The sequence below is a fragment of the Balaenoptera ricei genome, chromosome 4 (genome assembly GCF_028023285.1).
Source record: "Balaenoptera ricei isolate mBalRic1 chromosome 4, mBalRic1.hap2, whole genome shotgun sequence".
Lineage (NCBI taxonomy): Eukaryota > Metazoa > Chordata > Mammalia > Artiodactyla > Balaenopteridae > Balaenoptera > Balaenoptera ricei.
Window position 1 is genome coordinate 105,313,606 of NC_082642.1, and position 19,061 is coordinate 105,332,666.

Below are 19,061 nucleotides of genomic sequence, written 5' to 3' on the forward strand. Positions count from 1 at the left end.
GGGCTTTCTCTAGTTGCAGCAAGCGCCACTCTTCATCACGGTGCGCGGGCCTCTCACCATCGCGGCCTCTCTTGTTGCGGAGCACAGGCTCCAGACGCGCAGGCTCAGCAATTGTGGCTCACGGGCCCAGTTGCTCTGCAGCATGTGGGATCTTCCCAGACCAGGGCTTGAACCCGTGTCCCCTGCATTGGCAGGCAGATTCTCAACCACTGCGCCACCAGGGAAGCCCACCAATAGCTCTTGAATAACCTCTTGTGTTTACATTATGTTGAATCTATTTCATCTTTTAAATTGCTACACAGTATTCTATAGTTCATTCAGTCAATCAGTTGATAGACATTTAGATTGTTCCCAGTGTTTCTCTAATATAATCAAAACTGCATTAATATTCTCAAACACTTATTTTTGGAATTTCTGTAAGTACATCTGAAGGATAAATTTCTGTTTAGGATGTCTATGTTAAAGAATAAGAACATTTGCAAATTTAAAAGGCATTTCCAAATTGTCTTCCAAAAAGGGTTATATCAGCTTCCACTCCCATCAACAATGCATAATCAGAGTTTGATAAACTACTTATTTTCTTATCCTCTTTTCCACATGTGTTAAATAAACGGGCTGGAGCACATGCATTTATATTCTTGCCTGATTGTCTCCCACCATGGATGGCAAACCCCTAATGTCAGGCACTGTGGCTTGCTCAACTTTAATTACTTAGTGGATAGCATGTTGCCTTGCACATAGTACATCATCGATAAATATGTTAAATGAACACATCTGTGGATCCCTCCAGATCTCCTATTTTATGGCTCAGTGATGATGATGATGTTGATGATGTATCTTAGTGTGCTTCCATAGATAGCTAAATATAAAGTATCATGAACTGCTGGCAATAGGTGATTAGGATGTGTGAGATAGCAGGAAAAAAAAAAAATATATATATATATATTGGTCTCTGCCTTCTGTTCTAATTAGGTAACTCTTGGTGGGATCCTGGATGGAGGCTGGTCACCAGAAAGATCAAGCCATGATTAGAAACTTGGAATTTTCAGCCCTCCTCCAGAGAAAGGAGAGGGGCTAGCAATGAAGTTAATGATCCATGATGCCTAGGTGATAATGCCTCTATAAAAATCCCTGAAGTATGGGTTTGAAGAGCTTCTGGGTTGGTGACTACTTGGAAGTGCTAGGAGAGCAGTGCTCTGGGAGAGAGCATGGAAGCTCTGTGCCCCTTCCCACATAGCTTGCCCCACACATCTCTTTCATCTGGATGTTCATCTGTATCTTTTAGCATATCCTTTTATAATAAACCAGTAAACAGCAAGTATACTGTTTTCCTTAATTCTGTGAGCCACTCTAGCAAATTAATTGAACCCAAGGTGAGGGTTTTGGGGATTTCTAGCTGATAGGTCAGAAACACAGGTGACAACCTGGACTTGCTATTTGAAATTGGGGTGGGGAGCAGTCTTGTGGGACTGAGCCCATAAACTATGGATCTGGCTCTATCTCCAGGTTGATAGTGTCAGGGTTGAGTTAAATTGTGGGACACCCAGCTGGTGTCACAGAATTGCTTGGTGTGGGAAAAATTCCCACACATTTGGTGACCAGAAGTGTCAGAAGTGAAGTGTTCCGTGTGAGTAGTAAAGGGGAGATACACAAGAAAGTGAGTTTTTCCTACTCAGGATGGCTCTTAAATTCCTACAGCTCTTACATAGTCTCTTGCAATTGGAGACTAGTAGGTTGAGGTAGGCAAAAGATCAAGAAAATCTTACTGTATCCCATCATGAGGAGAGATAAACTCTTTTTCTAGATGATCTTTAGACTACTGCCTCTCCCTCTGATTAAATCTGAGACTATTTGATCAATTAAAGGAAATGTTTCCAGACATTTATTATAAAAGTCTTAATAGGGCTTCCATTCTTCCCAGTGACAGTTTTAGATTTTCATATCTATTCTTCTCTGTGACAACTGTAATATCTTGGGTTTTCATGAGAATTTCTAAGAGTATATGGCAGAAATACAAGCCAGCAATTACTATATATTCTTTTAGCTGAGCATGGTGAGAATTGCAAGAAGGGAACAGTGTGCTGGAATTGCTAAATGAAATAAGTAATGGTGAAAAAATTCTGTGACTTGGAGAGACATACAGAGTATTTTTCTCGATCTTCAGAGACAATAGAAAAGGTATGATATTGGGATCAGGTAGACTTGGTCCTACCAGTTATTATCTCTAAGTCAGAGTACATCTGTTTCCTCATCTATAAAATGGGAATAATGTTTCCTACTTACGGGGATTATTAGAGATTATTATGAAAATCAACCGTTATTCATTTTTGCGGTCCCAGTGTGATCATCTCTTCTGAGAAGCTATTCTTGACTCTCTTCTCCCGCAAAATTAGGTAAAATACCTTGTCTCTGGGCATTCCTCCCGCCCCTACACTTATTCCCACTCTACATCAGGACCTTCTGCTATCACTGCATTTCTTATCGTATTGAAATTGCATCTATATATACTTGTCACTGCCACTAGATTGTGATATCCTTATAACCTTTATGTCTTCAACACTTAAATAGAGTACCTGCTCGTCAAAGAGTATGGACTCAGTAAATGTTTGTTGAGTGAATTAATGACATATTTCAAGTGCTTGCCCGGTACTTAAAACATTAAAAACATTCAATAATTTGTTCTTGACTTCTTTTGTAAATTTTTATCTCCAAAGTTTTATCAAGGAAATGATTTATCTTTTGTTTATGATGCTTTAGCTACTAAAATGCAGGGTTAGGACTGTTTTTGGATCCATTCTAGGTAATTAGATACACTGTGAGAGACATGGTTCATGGAAGGTTAAGATCTATCAAACTAGATGAATAACAGGATGAAAATTGCTTCAGACCTTTAGTCATAACCTATGTACATACATCTAGAAAAAAATTATTTATTTGACCCTTTGTCCATATTTTTTGTAAATACATAACTTGGCAGTGTCAATTTAGTTCATCAAAGCAATGTGTTGGAGACCTTTTTTTTTCATTTGTCTCAGCTGCCTTATTGCACGGCATTACAAATGATGTTAATTCTGTGCTTGATTACGCTTAGCATAATATATATGCAGCCCAGTGTTTATCAGTTGGACATAACAAAAGTGCTGTTGTTTCTTTGCATCTTCCTTCTGCTTATCATTTGTTGATTTTTGAAAGCAGCTGGAGTTGTTCCATGTGAATGGAAACAATTACAAGGCTGTACAATAAATGCTTTCTCTCTAGAAACCATCTTATATCAACTGTGATCTTTGCTTTTTAAAGATTTGGTGCACGTTTTCATGCAAACTTTTAACCTGATCTTTGCTACCCTTTCAGATCAGAAGAAATCTCTCAGATAAAAAAAAAGCTCACATTTGAATTTTTCAAAAGCATGCATATTTCATCCATTGAAACAAGAACTTCCATATCTCCAAATTGACTACTATAGTCTGTCAGGCATGTGTTGATTCATGTTTACATAAAAGACCATCTTAATATAATGATGTTATTTGTGCCTTAGGTTCTCATATTTTTAACTATTGCGCGTGACTTAGGAGGTGGAAAGTGAGTAGCTTTTGGACAGTATTTATTTTAAAATGATCGTTTCAGCTAGTTTGTCCATTAGAGATGAATTTATTAAAAAAAAATGTTCTTTTAAATTTTTTTCAGTGCAAGATCAAAACTGCAATTAGAGCGTAAGTGTAATTATTGAAAAACATTTAGATTATGTGATTTTTCCTGAAAGTTCTAAGATTAAACTTCATGAAAAATATTTTTGGTGGCTATCAATACTTTCTAAAAACATCATTTTTTTTGGTCCCACCATGTGGCATGCGGGATCCTAGTTCCCCAACCAAGGATCTAACCCGTACTCCCTGCAGTGAAAGAGCAGAGTCCTAACCACTAGACTGCCAGGGAATTTCCAAATTAACATCATTTCTGAGAGTAGTTTTTTTTTTTTTTTAATAGATCTTTATTGGAGTATAATTGCTTCACAATACTGTGTTACTTTCTGTTGCACAACAAAGCGAATCAGCCGTATGCATACACATGTCCCCATACGGAGAGTAGTTTTATAAGTGAAACTTAGGTCATTATAAAACATATGAGTTATGCTTTAATAATAATAGCCATGCTTATTAAGCAGCTATTCTATGTCAAATGCTTTATATAAATTGTACATAATTATCTCATTTATTCCTCAGAACAGTCCCTTTAGAGGACGAGGACAAGAAAGTTAAGGATTTTGTTCAGAGTTGGTAAGTGGAAGATGCAGGATCAGAAGTCATGTTCGCCTTTGCTAAACCCTTGCTCTGTATCTGTTGATATTGCTCATCTTCCTTCACCCATCCTGCCACCAGGGGGACCCAGGGGATATAGCCAAATGAAAGCTCCAGCCAAGGGCCTACTCTATTCTGAACATTGCTGACACCCTAAATCCTTGCTGTCTTTCCTTTTCAGTAAACTTAACACGTCCAGGAAGGAATTTTTTGGCTTACTTTATTACTTCTTCCTTATAAGTCTCTCTTTTGTTCTAGCAAATTCTAAATGCAGGAGAGCCTCTTCCTTTAGTGTAAGTTGCTCAAGGTGGTGACAGCACTTAAGTGCCACATTTCCTTCCTTTCTCTTTCCCTCTTCCCTTCTGATCCTCTCCTTGCCAACACTGACTGCCTGGCATGAATGTAATAAGTGCTCAAGAAATGGCAGCTGCTGTTGTGTTCCAGGTTCTGGGGCTCCTCTCTGAAGGGATTTTTGGTAATAATAATAATCATCATCATCATAGCTAATATTTATAGCACAGTATGTACCAGAATCTCTTTCAAGCACTTTAAATGCATGTGCCCTGTTATTATGTCTGTCTTTATCAAGCAAGGAAATGGTGAGGCTCAGAAAGCACATGACCTGTCTAAGATAACAGTGATAACTGGTTGGTGTCCTAGTTCTGGAGCTCAAGTTTTCTGACTTCTAGTCCTTTACTGACTGATGTGGTGGCGTAAAAACGTGCTGCTCAAATCTCCTTCAAGAGAATCTGCTGTGAGGAGCATAGCTGATGACAGACTCCAGCTGGCAACCCCTTTAAACCCACCATGGTGTTCATACCCAAACCATACTTCCTTCCCCTGGGCTGCCTCTGGACAATGACTGAGCGTGGTGGGGATAATAGTACTAGCTTATTCCAGAAATGGAAAAATAATCCAACATTAGTAACTCTGTTAATTCACCTAGAGGAGAACAAATAAGAGAAATCATATAATCCTACCAATCAAGTATTGGAAAAAAAACTCAATAAACTAGGGACTGTATGGCCACATTTTAAATTAATAGTTACCACCTAAAAGCCAGTATGATGTCAGTGAAAACACAATGAGAAAATCCCCATAATGTCAAGAATAAAGCCAGAGTGTCCACTGTCACTACTTTTTTTCCTTTTTTTAATTGAAATATAGTTGATATAGAATAATATGTTAATTTCAGGTATACTACATAGTGATTTGACATTTACATACATTATGAAATGATCATCATGACAAATCTTGTAACCATCTGTCCCCATACAAAGTTATTAAGATATTATTGACCATATTCTTTATGTTGTATGTTGCATCCTCGTGGCTTATTTATAACTGAAGATTTGTGCCTATTAATCCCCTTTACTTAGTTTGTCTCCCACCTCCCAGCAACCATCAGTTTGTTCTCTGAGTCTGTTTTCATTTGTTTTGTTTGTTTGTGCTTTAGCTTACACATATAAGTGAAATCATCTGGTATTTGTCTTTTTCTGTCTGACTTATTTTACTTAACATAATATCCTTTAGATACATTCATGTTGCCACAAATGGCAAATTTCATTCTTTTTTATGACTAATATTCCATTGTATATATGTACCACATCTTCTTTATCCATTCATTTATTGATGGACATTTAGATTGTTTCCATATCTTGGCTATTTAATGCTGCAGTGAAACAATAGCGTTCATAAATCTTTTCAAATTAGTGTTTTTGTTTTCTTTGGGTAAATACCCACAAGTGAAATTGCTGGATCATATGGCAGTTCTATTTTTAATTTTTTGAGGAAACTCCATACTGTTTTCCATAGTGACTCCACCAATTTATAATCCCACAAACAAGGATTCCCTTTTCTCCACATCCTTGCCAATACTTGTTTCTTGTCTTTTTGATAATTGCCATTCTGACAGGTATGATGTGGTAGCTCACCGTGGTTTTGATTTGCATTTCCCTGATGATTAGTGATGTTGAGCATCTTTTCAGGTGTCTGTTGGCTATCTGTAGAAAAATTTCTATTCAGGGCCTCTGCCCATTTTTTAATTGGGTTGTTTTTTTGTTTTTTTATATTGAGTTGTATGAGTTCTTTATGTATTTTAAATATCAACCCCTTATTGGATATATCTGATATTGCAAATACCTTCTCTCGTTCTGTAGGCTGCCTTTTTGTTTTGTTGATAGTTTCCTTTGCTGTGCAAAGCTATTTATTTTGATGTAGTCCCATTTGTTTATTTTTGCTTTCGTGTCCCATGCCTGAGGAGAAAAAATATGGAACGTATCACAAATTTCTGTGTCATCCTTGCTCAGAAGCCATGCTAATCTTCTCTGTATTGCTCCAATTTTAGCATATGTGTTGCCCAAGTGAGCACTCACTACTACTTTTTTAACATGGTTCTGAAGGTACTTGCCAGTACAATTAGAGAGGAGAGAATGAGGCATATATATTTGAAAAAGGATGTAATATTATCATTATTTGCAAATGTTATACTTGCTTACATGAATATACAAAAGAATCAACTGAACAATTGTAACAAACAATAGAAGAATTTATAAATGTCTGAGTACAATAATAAACAGCAAGCAACTTTCATAAGTACAGACAATAACCAACTGGAAGTTATAATGGAAGAAAATATCACATTTACAGTAGAAAAAATTTATAGAAATAAATTTAACAAGAAATATACAAAATCTGTACAAATAAGGAAAGCATACATTTTCTTAAATAGGAAGATTCAATGTTATAAAGATATCAGCTCTTCCTAATGTAAGTAATAAATTCTATATCAGTAAATACAATAAGAGTGTTATTTATTTGTTCATTAGTTTTTTGAACTGGAAGGGTTGAGTCACATGGAAAATAGGGAAAAATATTCAAGAAAAGTCTGGGCAAAGAAGAGTAACAAGTTGCAGTCTCTCCCATAGTTTAAAATATAGAGTTATAGTAATTGCATTAATGTAATAATAATGCATGAATAAACATGCAGATAAATGGAATAGAAAAGAAAGTCTGTAAGTAGACACAAATATGTGTTGGATATTAGTGTATGGCAAGAATGGCATAGCAAATCAGTAGGTAAGTGATGAATTATTTAATAAATGGTATTGGGACAACTGGATAGTAATCTGGAAAATAAAATTATTTTTGGACTCTTACCTCATGTTTTATCCATAAATTCCAAATGTTTCAAAGATTTAAATTTAAAAATAAAAGTAAAAAGTATACTATAGAAATATTATGTATGTATACACACAGGTGTGTGTGTGTGTGTGTGTATGTAAAACATTTCAAGGTTGGGAAGACATTTCTAGGGTTAATCCAAAACTAAGAAATCTTAAAAGAGATTAATTTGACCATATAAAATTAAAATAAAATTATCTTGTGATTAAAATCCATAAACAAAGGAAAAAACACAAATGACCAGGGGAAAATATTTTGTCTGCAACTCATGACATAGACCAAAGGATATGTTTCTCAGCATATATAAATAAATATGTGAGAAGAAGACCAATAATCCTACAAGAAATGGACAAAGGATCAAAACAGTTGGTATCAAAGGAAATATAAATGGGTCTTAACATATGAAAAGGTATTCACTTAATATATAATAGGAAAAAAATTAATTTAAGTTAAATCTACAAGGAAGTGCCATTTTCCCTTGTTAGTTTGGCAAAGATAAAAGAATTCTGATAGCATGCTATATTGAAAGGGGTGTGAGAAAATAGGTATTCAATACACTGCTATTAGTTATATAATTTGGTATAAACTCTATAAAAGGCTATTTAACAATATCATATCAAAATTACAAATGCATATATTCTTTGATCCTGCAATACTACTCTGGGAATTTATCCACAGCTATGCTTGTCACATCTTAAGTGACAAATATACAAGGATATTCCTTATAGGGCTGTTTGAAATAACAAAAAGATTGGAAGCAGCATAAATATCTATATTAGGACACTGGTTAAGTAAATTATGTACCTGTATGGCATGGGAGTCTATGCAACCTTTTAAAGAATGAAGATGTTCTATATGTACTGATTTTGGACAGTTTCCAATATATAATGTTAAAAGAGTAAAGGGAAGAATATGGTGTATAGTACAAGTTTTTGTTTTTGTTGTTGTTTGTTTTACACTTGTATGCTTTTATATGCATTGAACATCTGTAAAATGATCAAGCTACCTCCAGGGAATGAAACTAGGAAACTAGGGGACAGGAGAAGTGAAATAGGCGAAATTTTTAATCTACATATTTTCATTTGAATTTTTTACTGCGTGAGGTATTACATACATGTAATACTCAGTGACAGCACTAAGCATACTATTCAATTCACTTGATCTTTTCTTGGTACCAAGACTTTCTAGATGGAGAATGAAATGTTCATTTACATATGGAACAAGCTTCTTATCTTGTCGAAGACTGGTAAGTTTGCTGACTGGCTGCAGCTTTAGGCTGTTTTTGAAACAGGGAGTGCATGCCTGTACTTAACAGGGACTCTGGTGATGTGCCCTGTGATTTTGATGCCAGAGATGAAAACCTAGAGAGAGAGTAATAGGAGGGTGAGACTAGGAATTACAGTGGGTGGGGTGAACAGACTTTGGGATAAGGAGGTGAAACTTGCCAGCAATTTTCACCCCTTTCATTAAGGTATTTATCTTGGATGGATATCTGCTTTGTACTCTGTGAAAGTAGAAAATCAGGCCATGGAGTTAACCAGAGCCTGGAGTTCTTTCTAAGGAAGCAAAATGGCTGAGAAAACACAGCAGTAATTTAATGTTTATAAAGAATGGGCTGAAATAACTATAGTATATCAAAAGCAAATAACTGCTGAGGAAATTGGCATATTTTAATTTGGTTCAGACTATATTTTACATGTTCTGGCTGTACTGTAATGTATGAGTTTGTATGTAGAGCTTAAATGTATAATTAATACAGCTTTGAAGCTAGTTCTATCCACATGATTAAAATTTATCATAGAATTAGGTTTCATATAGAGACTTTTTAACATGTTATAGTCAATGCTATAAATTAGATCTTCTCTGATGAGCTCTGAATAAAGGACTCTAATTTATCTCAGTGGTATTTTATTAGAGACATTTTAATTGCTATGGCAGGTAAAAAGCACCATCCAGTATCTTGGCTAAACATTTCAGTTACTGAAATCATTTTCCCTCCTAGTAGAAATAATTGGTTTAAAGAATATTCTGTTTTATTGAAGACGAACTAAAAATCTTTTATTTTATACGCATGATTCAGCCTCACATTGAAACTTTGTGGGAAGTTTGCTCCGTAAAGGAAAAAAGGAATCTTTTTACATCAGTGAAGGAAATTATATACTATCCCAAGGAAGAAATCCCAAATTTCCCTTCCAGACATCTAAAAGTAAAGATCTGGGAATTGATTGCTGGTGAATAGGTTATGGGTGTGGCATTTTTTTTTAATTGCTTTCCAATTATTTGTATTTTTTCCTTATATATATATATTTTTTAAATCAAAATAATAGAAATATATACTTTAAAAATTTCCAATAATCCTTTCTCTTCTTGATAACTACTCTTAACAGTTTGGCATACATTCTTCCAGAAATTTTCCACACAAAGTATTTTTTTCCTCCTTAAAATTCTGGATCTGTTGCCAACAAATGTCTGAATTCTTCCTGCTCTGCCTGCTGCATTTTATCAAATTTGCCCACCCCATGCAGTTTCAATCACTTTGTTGGAATGACGCGTTATCTAACTATAGCCAAAATTCCCAGTTTCTGGGCCTAAGGACAGATTTTATGCCAGTGCATCTGTGCCGAAGAGCAGGTTTTAGATTGTGTGCCCGTGCCGAAGTACGGACTGGGTGCCAGCTTGTTCAAAGCTCAGCCGACTGCAGATACCCACATGGATTGAGGCTGCTTCTGGTGGCTCCGTTCCTTCAACCCCAGACACGAGTGTCTGGTGGAGCACAGTGCTGAAGGGCAGTGTCTTTGTCGCACTTCCTCACACTTTGCTCTGTGGATGAAGTAAGGTCTCTCACTTCAGTTTCGCCCTTGTCAAAATGATTACCAAGTTTATTCCATCTTGGATTGTATGTTTCCTAGCTACTAATGGATGATTTTTATGGTTTAATATTTTTTTAATTAATTAATTTATTTATTTATTTATTTTTGGCTGTGTTGGGTCTTCGTTTCTGTGGGAGGGCTTTCTCTAGTTGCGGCAAGTGGGGACCACTCTTCATCGCGGTGCGTGGGCCTCTCACTATCGCGGCCTCTCTTGTTGCGGAGCACAGGCTCCAGACGTGCAGGCTCAGTAGCTGTGGCTCGCGGGCCTAGTTGCTCCGTGGCATGTGGGATCCTCCCAGACCAGGGCTCGAACCCGTGTCCCCTGCACCGGCAGGCAGACTCTCAACCACTGCGCCACCAGGGAAGCCCTGGTTTAATATTTGACCACTAATTCACTAGACGCTAGTGAGATGCTTTAAAAAATGTCTTAGAAGACAATTTTTGTTCAATATGATAGGTCATTTGGAATAATATCCACCATTTAAAGAGGGGCTGAAATTAACAGCCTAAATGCCATGCTGCATTTAGTGTTGATTGAATTCTAACAAATCAAATAGATCTACTAAAGCCTAATACAAAATTCCATGGACACTAGAATATTAATTCTGAGAAACGCTGGGTCAGAATGCATCAGAAGCTGTTAAATGTCTTACTGAATTTTGTCAACTTGCCTACCCTCCTTAATATGCCATCTTCAAGTTTTATTTTGGTATATTGAGATGCATGTAAAATTGCTGAGAGATGTCAAGTAGGTAGTTGGATATACAACCGTGGGGGCTCAGAGTGTGAAACAGATACATAAATTTGGGAGTTGTCAGCATAGATGGTTTTAAAAGCTACATAATTAGATGAGATCACCTGAAGAAAATGTGGGGCGAAAACTGATCCAGGTGAATTTCTAACATTTAGATGAGGAGCAGGCAAAAGAGACTGAAATAGAGTGGCCACACTGGAAGATGATGTCAGGGAAACTAAGAGGACAGCAATTCAAGAATGAGACAGTAGGACTTCCTGGTGGCACAGTGGTTAAGAATCCGCCTGCCAATGCAGGGAACACGGGTTCGAGCCCTGGTCCGGGAAGATCCCGCATGCCGCGGAGCACCTAAGCCTGTGTGCCACAGCTACTGAGCCTGCACTCTAGAGCCCGCGAGCCACAACTGTTGAGCCCATGTGTCACAACTACTGGAGCCCGCACGCCTAGAGCCCGTGCTCCACAGCAAGAGAAGCCACTGCAATGAGAAGCCCGCGCACTGCAACGAAGAGTAGCCCCCGCTCGCGGCAACTAGAGAAAGGCTGTGCACAGCAACGAAGACCCAACACAGCCAAAAAATAAAATAAATAAATTTATTTAAAAAAAAAAAGAATGAGACAGTATACAGTGGGGTCAGTGCTTCTACGTGGTCAAGTAAGATGATGTCAGAGGAGTGGATGTTTTTGGTAATCTTAGCATGAAGAACTTTCAGGTTATTGTTGAGACTGAAGTAGATTGAGAAGGTAATGGAAGGTGAAGAAGTAGAAATGACGTGTGTAGAGAGTTTTTGTAATATTTTACTGTAAGGGAGAAAAGAATTGGTACAGTAACTGGAGGGAATTGTAAGGTCATGAGATGTTTTATTTCATTTTGCTTTTGTTACCAACCTTCCCGAGTCAGTCCCTAACAAGGGTCCCTCTGTGCAGTGTCATTTGAATCAATAGAACGAGACCAAGTTCGGTTCAGAAGCAAAGGAAAGCTTTATTCTTGGATCAGAGAATGGAGAGGTGCGAACTAGTGCTTTTCCCGACAGGCCGTGGGCGGGGCTGCTCTATAGGGATCTCCTCATCAGGGAGGGAACGGGCGGAGTTCTCCCGGGGCTGGCACAGCTGTGCTGCTCATGCTCCAGATCGCAGTGCCAGGCACAGCATCTCCACACGCACCCCGCTGCTGAGGAACTGTGGTCCAAAGTGCTGGGCGCAAGGTCTCTGCAAGCGGCCCCCTATGAGCAAGTGAAACTAGACGAAGCGCAAAGGAAAAAAAAAAACTTAGACTTTATTTTACTACCCAGATTCTATTTTTATTTCCCGGGAGTTGTTAATGAGCATTGCCAGTTAAAGATCCCTCCTTTGTCTTTTGACCTGCTCCTCACTCTTGAGGGGCGCTGAGGGGCGAAGGTCCATGTTCTGTAACTTCTTCCTGCTGATTTTGGGTGTCAGTCACCGTAACCCTGGTTAGAGGAGCAGAACTTCTCCCCAGCTGCCTGTAGGTACGTTTGATTGTCACCAGGTCTTAACACTAACTGTTCATACCCCTGAGCACCCACCACTTGTCTAACCTTTTGGAGACAAAGGACACCAGACAATTTAAGATACATGGCTCAAATATTGACAAGTGAATAATGGTCACATGACAAATTTTTTTCCTAAAAATGCAGGTATCTAGGTCTTTTGCTTATAGGCAAAAGTGTGCCCTGATGTTGAGGCTCACTGCCTTGGCCTGAATATCCCTGGTCACACTTTTGTTGTTTTTCAGAAGAGAAGCTTCAGGGCAGAGAGCGGTTCACACGAGTAGTCAAGGGGTTCCATCGCCCCAGGTTGTCTCTCAGAGGTTGGGGCTCAGGAGCCCTCTTCACTTGAGTGTGATATACCCACAGAGTGATCCCTGCAACTTCAGGGCAGAATGGGTGGTTAGGATCACCAAGTGAGGTCATTCCACTTAGGAGTGAGTTGGTTTTGTTGGCTGCCAGTTTTCCAGGTTTTTAGGTTCACCCAGTCTCCTGGCTGGAAGGGGTGCAGGGCTAGGTCATTGGGTGCAGGCAGCACCTGGTTACCATATTCCATAGGGGCTATCATGGTTTCTCCTACCTGGAGGGCATACTTGAGTTGTTCCATTTCAAGGGGGCTAAAGTGTCCCTTCTCTTGGGTTTGGGAATGGGTCTACCATACATGAGTTCAAATGCACTTAAGTTTAACTTACTCCTTGGAGCTAACAGCATGTGGAGCAGGGCAATCAGAAGCAACTTAATCTGATTTTCTTGAGTTTCCTGACATAGTTTGGCTAAGGCCCTTTTCAAGGTCTGATTGGACCTCTCTACTTTCCCCAGTGAATAGGGTCTCCGGGCTGAGTGCAAGGTCCATTTTATGCCCAGGGCACTTGTTATCCCCTTCGTCACTTGAGACACAAATGCTGGACCATTATCATTTTGTAGGGATCCTGGGAGCCCAAACCTGAGGATTATTTCTTTTAGTAATGCCTTAGTCACTTCAGCTGAATGAGGAATGAGAAAAGGGGACTCGCCCTTGGGGTATTAGCTCAAAAACTGGGACTAGTGGGGAATGCTTCTATCTGACCAGAAAATGTGTCTACTTTTACCAAGAGATATACCTGAAATTGCCTGGTACTCTGGGTATGACAGTGAAATCAATCTGCCAATCTTCTCCAGGATATGTCCCTCTGGTTTGAATGGGCCTTATCTGGGGGCCTCTGGGAGATCTGGTATTGGGGTTGTTCATTGTATAGCTGGGACATATCTCAACAATTCAACTGACTATACTTTTCATGTCAGGAGTTACCATGACCTTAACTAACCAATTATATAGGGCTTCCCTCCCACAGTGAGTTCCTTGATGAGCCTTTCTGATGGCTTGACAAGCTGCAGTTGGGGAAAAGAAGTATTGCCTGTGTTCATCAACTAGCCACTCATGGCCTCCTAGTTCTCTACTGAAGCCCTGTTTTTGGGCTTTGTGTAACTCTTCCTTACTGTAGACTGGGTAATAATTGGATGGATCTGGCCTTCAAGGGGTAATTGCCAAGTTACTGGTTCTAGGGCCGCCCTTTTGGCAGTTGTATCTGCCTTGTTTTCCTTTATTACCTCTGCATTCCCGTTTTGGTGACATCTACAGTGAATCAATGACACCTTTTTTGCAAACTGTGCTGCTTCTAAGAGCTTCAATATGCTTAAGCCATATTTCAACTGTTTATTCTCTGCAGTAGGCATACCTGTTTCCTTCCAAATAGCCCATGTGCATGTAGGATGGCATACACATACTGGGAATCTGTATAAACATTTAAGATCTTCCCTGTCCCGAGCTCTAAGGCTCAGGTGAGGACTATCAGTTCCACCTTTGGGTCAGAAGTCCCTGGGGATAGGTTTTGTGCTTCTTTGACTTGGGTCTGGGAGGTCACTGCATATCCTGCCAGCCTTTTCCCCTCTTTCATAAAACTGCTCCTGTCTGTGAACCATTCCTCATCGGCATTTGGGAGAGGTTCACTTCCTAGGTTGGGATGACTGGAATAGATCACGTCTATGGTTTCTATACAATCATGCTCTGGGGCCCTGTTTCTGTGGGTAGCAGTGTGGCAGGATCTAGTGTGTGATAGGTTTTTATGGTAGCCACTGGGTTGTCTAAAAGCATAGGGTGAATTTAAATTGACTTTCCAGGGGATAGCCATTCTGTTCCCTTAGAACTTACTAAAGTCTGAACCTGGTGTGGCGTCCATATAGTGACTGGTGACCAAACACTAACTTTCAGCCTCCTTTAGCAGGGTTGTGGTAGCTCCTACGGCCCGTAGGCAAGGAGGCCATTCCTTAGCAGTTTGATCTAATTGTTTAGAGAAATAAGCAATCACTGGAGTAAGGGGTCCTAGTTTTTGAGCTGATGTGCCAAAGGTAGTTCCCCTTCTCTCATGAATGTAAAGGTCGAAGGGTTTAGCTAAATCTGAGAGGGCTAGGGCTGGGGCCTGAAGTAATTGCTTTTTCAACTGTTGAAAGGCCTCTTCATATTCTGAATTCCATTCAAAAGGATCATTATCCTTTCCTTTCAACTTTATGTATAGAAGTCTAGTTATTAGACCGTAGTTAGGGATCCAGATGGGCAAAATCTGGCCATCCCCGAACGCTGTTTTCTAGTTTTAGGAGGGGTGAGGCAGCAAATGGCTTCTTTTCCCTCCTGGGGTAGGCTTCTCTGGCCTTCTATAAAAATGAAGACTAGGGACTTCCCTGGTGGTCCAGTGGGTAAGACTCCACGCTCCCAATCCAGGGGGTCTGGGTTCGACCCCTGGTTGGGGAACTAGATCCCACATGCATGCTGCAACTGAGTCCACATGCTGCAACTAAGAAGTCTGCATGCCACAACAAAGATCCTGCATGCTGCAACTAAGACCTGGCACAGCCAAAATAAATTAATTAATTAAAAAAGAAAAAAGAATGAAGCCTAGGTAAGTCACCTGAGTTTATAATATTTGAGCCTTTTTTTTTTGGACACCTTATATCCTTTATGGGCTAGGTGGTTCAGAGTGATTACAGTATTTTTGTCAGAAACCTCCTTAGTAGGGCTGGCAATCAGAATGTTGTCTACATACTGGAGGAGTGTTCCCTCCTTCAGATGTAGATCTTTCAGATCTTTACCTAAAGTTTCCCCAAAGATGGTGGGGAAATTTTTGAAATTTTTGTGGCTCTGGTGTCAGCTAAGAATTTGATAGTTTTCCCCACTACGTCCAATGTCAACCAGGGCTCCTTGGGGATCAGTTGGAATCCTGGCTTAGGAGCCCTCTGGCCCCATCATTCTCCATCTATTTGGACCATCTGCCTTTGAGGGTAGTGGCCAGCATCTGCCATTTCCCTTTGGGGGCAGTGAGGGCATTCTCCTTTGCAGTGTCCCTCTGGTTTACATATGGTGCAATGATTGGGTCCTAGTTTCCTTGGCTTGCTATCCCGCAGTGGGAGCTGGGCGCCACTCACCAGAGTTGAGTGTCTCTGTGGGCAGTTAGTTCAGATTCCCATGCCAACCAATTGACATTGGAGGACAACAGCTTGCCTCTGGGCCTTTTTATTCTCTGACTTTTCTTCCTCTGTATCTGGGTTATTAAACACCCTCAACCCTCAATAGGCAACCTTGACCAGGCGATAGGTAGGGGCATCTGGTCTGTTTCCATTTTCTGAAGTTTATGCCTAATGTTGGGGGCATTTTGGGAAATAAAATATGACCTCAGGATTGCATTCCCTTCCAGTGACTCAGGGCCAGTGGTAGTAGATTTAGAGGCATTCCCTGAGGTGCTCTAGGAGTCCTGGAGTGTTTTCTGTTGGCTCCTGATTGATTTCCTTTATCTTATTCCAACTGACAGGTTTCTGTCCTCCTCCTTGGATTCCCTTTAGGATCGTGTTTTTATAATGAGTCAGTCTCTGTCTTCCACCCCCTTCTCCATTGTCTTGATGGTCCCAGTTGGGTTTGGTATCTGGGATCACTTGATTCCGTGGTCTGAAAATGGCATGACCTGCATTGTTTCTGTTCTCTTTGGTTTTTCTTCCCTCGTTAGGAGTACTTTGAGGAGGTTCTTTCTGAGTGTGAACCCAGGTAGGGTCATGGGTCTGAAAGATTCCCCTATTCAGATTCAGGAACCCCTCTGGATTTTCCCACAACCCCTTACTATGACTTTTCCAGCTATACAGGTCAGAAGTGGTAAATGGGATGTGTACCTAGATGAGCCCTTCTTCTCCATCGGGACCTGCTTCAAAGGGAGTACTTTTCCTGGTGGGTGGTTAGACCCTGGATGATAATTAGTCATGTAAATACCCCAAAATTTGACCCAAATAAGATTTCTGGTTCAGGAAATTTGGCACAAAACTAATAATGGATTCCTCAAAAGACCAAAATAGAAGACATCCAAATGGTGTGGATTCTGATATAACTGGAGGTCCCCCTTGAATTTTTTTTTGAATTTTATTTTTTTATACAACAGGTTCTTATTAGTTATCTATGTTATACATATTAGTGTATATATGTCAATCTCAGTCTCCCAATTCATCCCACCACCACCACCACCCCCACCCCCTTTCCCCCCTTGGTGTACATACGTATGTTCTCTATATCTGTGTCTCTATTTCTGCCTTGCAAACTGGTTCGTCTGCACCATTTGTCTAGATTCCACATATATGCGTTAATATACAATATTTGTTTTACTCTTTCTGACTTACTTCATTCTGTCTGACAGTCTCTAGGTCCATTCACGTCTGTACAAATGACCCAATGTCGTTCCTTTTTATGGCTGAGTAATATTCTATTGTATATATGTACCACACCTTTTTTATCCATTCATCTGTCGATGGGCATTTAGGTTGCTTCCATGACCTGGCTATTGTAAATAGTGCTACAATGAACATTGGGGTGCATGTGTCTTTTTGAATTATGGTTTTCTCTGGGTATATGCCCAGTAGTGGGATTGCTGGATCGTATGGTAATTCTATTTTTAGTTTTTTAAGGAACCTCCATACTGTTCTCCATAGTGGTTGTATCAATTTACATTACCACCAACAGTGCAAAAGGGTTCCCTTTTCTCCACACCCTCTCCAGCATTTGTTGTTTGTGGATTTTCTGATGATGGCCATTCTAACTGATGTGAGGTGATACCTCATTGTAGTTTTGATTTGCATTTCTCTAATAATTAGTGATGCTGAGCAGCTTTTCTTGTGCCTTTTGGCCATCTGTACATCTTCTTTGGAGAAATGTCTATTTAGGTCGTCTGCCCATTTTTTGACGGGATTGTTTTTTTTTTTTAATATTGAGCTGCATGAGCTGTTTATGTATTTTAGAGATTAATCCTTTGTCCATTGATTCGTTTGCAAATATTTTCTCCCATTCTGAGGGTTGTCTTTTTGTCTTGTTGATAGTTTCCTTCGCAGTGCAAAAGCCTTTAAGTTTCATTAAGTCCCATTTGTTTATTTTTGTTTTTATTTCCACTACTCTAGGAGGTGGGTCAAAAAAGATCTTGCCGTGATTTATGTCAAAGCATGTTCTTCCTATGTTTTCCTTTAAGAGTTTTATTGTGTCTAGTGTTATATTTAGGTCTTTAATCGATTTTGAGTTTATTTTTGTGTATTGTGTTAGGGAATGTTCTAATTTCATTCTTTTACATGTGGCTGTCCAGTTTTCCCAGCACCACTTACTGAAGAGACTGTCTTTTCTCCATGGCATACCCTTGCCTCCTTTGTCATAGATTAGTTGACCGTAGGTGCATGGGTTTCTCTCTGGGTTTTCTACCCTGTTCCATTGATCTATATTTCTGTTTCTGTGCCAGTACCATATTGTCTTGATCACTGTAGCTTTGTAGTATAGTCTGAAGTCAGGGAGTCTGATTCCTCCAGCTCCTTTTTTTCCCTCAAGATTGCTTTGGCTATTCAGAGTCTTTTGTGTCTCCATAGAAATTTTAAGACTTTTTGATCTAGTTCTGTGAAAAATGCCATTGGTAGTTTGATAGGGATTGCATTGAATCTGTAGATTGCTTTGGGTAGTATAGTCATTTTCACAATGTTGATTCTTCCAATCTAAAAACATGGTATATCTCTCCATCTGTTTGTGTCATCTTTGATTTCTTAAATCAGTGTCTTGTAGTTTTCTGAGTACAGGTCTTTTACCTCCTTAGGTAGGTTTATTCCTAGGTATTTTATTTTTTTAGTTGCAATGGTGAATGGGATTGTTTCCTTAATTTCTCTTTCTGATCTTTCATTGTTAGTGTATAGGGATGCAAGAGATTTCTGTGCATTAATTTTATATCCTGCGACTTTACCAAATTCATTGATTAGCTCTAGTAGTTTTCTGGTGGCATCTTTAGGATTCTCTGTATATAGTATGTCATCTGCAAACAGTGACAGTTTTACTTCTTCATTTCCAATTTGTATTCCTTTTATTTCTTTTTCTTCTCTGATTTCCGTGGTAGGACTTCCAAAACTATGTTGAATAATAG

At 39.3% G+C, this 19,061-nt stretch overlaps 1 protein-coding gene and 1 non-coding gene across 6 annotated transcripts in view; one reads left to right on the forward strand and one right to left on the reverse strand.

The window, feature by feature from the left end:
- Positions 1-19,061, forward strand: part of MORC1 (MORC family CW-type zinc finger 1) — a 357,937-nt gene that overhangs the window by 59,303 nt on the left and 279,573 nt on the right. Inside the window, exon 1 of one of the 5 annotated variants that reach the window (XM_059922177.1) lies at positions 4,242-4,274. The exons of the other annotated variants lie outside the window; for them this stretch is intronic. The gene's annotated coding sequence lies outside the window, so the exon portion shown is untranslated. Of the gene's footprint in view, positions 1-4,241; positions 4,275-19,061 lie in introns of those variants that run through there. 5 annotated transcript variants of the gene reach the window in all.
- On the reverse strand, positions 6,560-6,666 carry LOC132365673 (U6 spliceosomal RNA). Its single transcript, XR_009503194.1, has one exon. It is a non-coding gene; the product is annotated as a U6 spliceosomal RNA (small nuclear RNA).